This window comes from Alexandromys fortis, unplaced genomic scaffold (genome assembly GCF_014885135.2).
Source record: "Alexandromys fortis isolate MF-2015 unplaced genomic scaffold, M_Fortis_MF-2015_v1.1 scaffold_182, whole genome shotgun sequence".
Taxonomy (NCBI): domain Eukaryota; kingdom Metazoa; phylum Chordata; class Mammalia; order Rodentia; family Cricetidae; genus Alexandromys; species Alexandromys fortis.
In genome coordinates, this window is record NW_026068068.1 from 3,025,595 (window position 1) to 3,027,991 (window position 2,397).

The 2,397-nt window shown below is 40.8% G+C and overlaps 1 protein-coding gene across 1 annotated transcript in view; it reads right to left on the bottom strand.

Annotated features, from left to right (window-relative positions):
* Abcb5 (ATP binding cassette subfamily B member 5) overlaps positions 1-2,397 on the bottom strand; it is a 134,859-nt gene that overhangs the window by 47,292 nt on the left and 85,170 nt on the right.

Genomic DNA, 2,397 nt, shown 5'->3' on the forward strand with positions numbered 1-2,397 from the left:
CTTCAACAAATGGTGCTGGCACAACTAGATGTCAACCTGTAGAAGAATGAAAATAGATCCATATCTATCACCATTCACAAAACTCAAGTCCAAATGGATCAAAGACCACAATATCAATCTGAACACACTGAACCTGATAGAAGAGAAAGTGGGAAGTACCCTACAACAGATGGGCACAGGAGATCACTTCCTATGTATAACCCCAGCAGCACAGACATTAAGGGTATCATTGAATAAATGGGACCTACTGAAACTGAGAAGCTTCTGTAAAGCAGAGGACACTTTCACTAAGACAAAAAGGCAACCTACTGACTGGGAGAAGATCTTCACCAACCCCACAACAGACAAAGGTCTGATCTCCAAAATATATAAAGAACTCAAGAAACTAGAGTTCATATTCTAACAGAGATTTAAACATTTATCTTGGATTGGGATGATGGCTCAGTGGATTTGAAGGTCTAAGTTCTGGTCCCTAGCAACCATATAACTTAACCACACCTGTATCCACAGCGCATAGGAGCTGGAGATAAGAGATGGCTGGCGTGTGCTGGTACTGGCTGAGCTCCAATTTCAGTCAGAGGCCTTGTCTCAGGGCAATGAGAAAGAGTGACGGAGCAGGGTACCTGACATCCTCCTCTGGCCAAATGTGTCTGGGCGTGCATGTACATGCACACACCTACACACCTGCATTAACAAAAGCAACCTCACTTAAATTAAGACTGGGATAATTTGCTTTGTACTCATTTTCTCAATTATATTAAAATTTTATTTGTTTTATAAAGGTAAATTTTATTAAAATTATTTGAAAAAAATGGTATTTATTCTATCATCTATCATCTGTCTATCTATCATCTGTCTATCTATCATCTGTCTATCTATCATCTGTCTATCTATCATCTATCTATCTATCTATCTATCTATCTATCTATCTATCTATCATTATCATCTCTTTGTTTAATGTCATCGTGTAGCCCAGGCTGGCCTTAAATTCACTATGTGAAACAAGCTAGACTGTAGCTTGAAACAATCCTCCTGTTTTAGTTTCTCAAGCACTGAAATTACAGACATAAACTACCACACTTGGTTAGCAAGTTGTTCTTTTCTTCCTGCAACAACCCAATTCCCACACTTATTCGAGCATCATGCTAAGTGTGATGCTACCATTTCCGTGACCTGAATATGATGAATGACATTTTCTTTACCTGTGATATGACAGGCTGGTGTTATACATACTGTCTAACATGATCTGCTTAACAATTCACACAGAGTACACCACTAAATCATAATTACTAAATATCCCTTTAAGTAAGGTCTTAGTTTCTGGGAAAATGAGAATTAAACTTTTTGTTTCATTAACATTTCTGGTGCTGGGCAAAGTGCATGCTTTTAATTCTAGCATTTGGAGGCTGAGGCAGGATGGAACTTCATGGGCTCAAGGCAAGCCTGGGTTGCTTAATGATGCCCTGTGTTAAAACAAAGCAATGAAAGTCTGTGCAGGGTGTTTTCTTTCCTCTTTCTATTTTCTTGTTCTGTTATTTCCTTGTGAACTCTTGATTCTTAGAATCTTTTTAGTTTTAGATTTATTCTAATACACGGACCAAAGCATATTCATTTTAGGTTAAAAATAGCCTGATCTCAAAGATATCCTTCAGTCTTTCCTTAAGAATTCCCTGTTGGGTTCACCTTCTTATTTAGCTTCTCTAGGATCACAAATTATATGCTCAATGTCCTTTATATATGATAGGGAATCACTTGGGTATATTCCCAAGAGTGTTATTACTGGATCTTGGGGTAGGTTGATCCTGAATTTCCTGAGAAATCGCCATACTGATTTCCAAAGTGGTTGCACAAGTTTGCATTCCCACCAGCAATTGATGAGTGTGCCCCTTACTCCACAACCTCATCTGCCTGGATATGGGAAGTAGACAAGATTGCCAGGCAAAAACTGGGAACTTGGAGGTGAGGTGGCATTGGGGCTAAGGGGAATTGGGGTGAGAAACGTGAGAAGGGGAGGACTGGGGGAGCTTGGGGGAATGGGATGGTTGGGATAAAGGAAGGGTGGACATAGGAGCAGAGAAATATATATCCTAATTAAGGGAGCCACCTTAGGGTTGGCAAGAGACTTGACTCTAGAGGGGCTCACAGGTGTCCAGGGAGATGTCCCCAGCGAGTACCTTGAGCAACTGAGGAGAGGGAATCTGAAATGATCCTATCCTATAGCCATACTGATAAATATCTTGCATATCACCTTAGAACCTTCATCTGGCAATGGATTGAGATAGAGACAGAGACCCAAATAGGAGCACCGGACTGAGCTCTTAAGATCTAAATGAGGAGCAGAAGGAGGGAGAACATGAGCAAGGAAGTCAGGACCACGAGGGGTGCACCCACCCACTG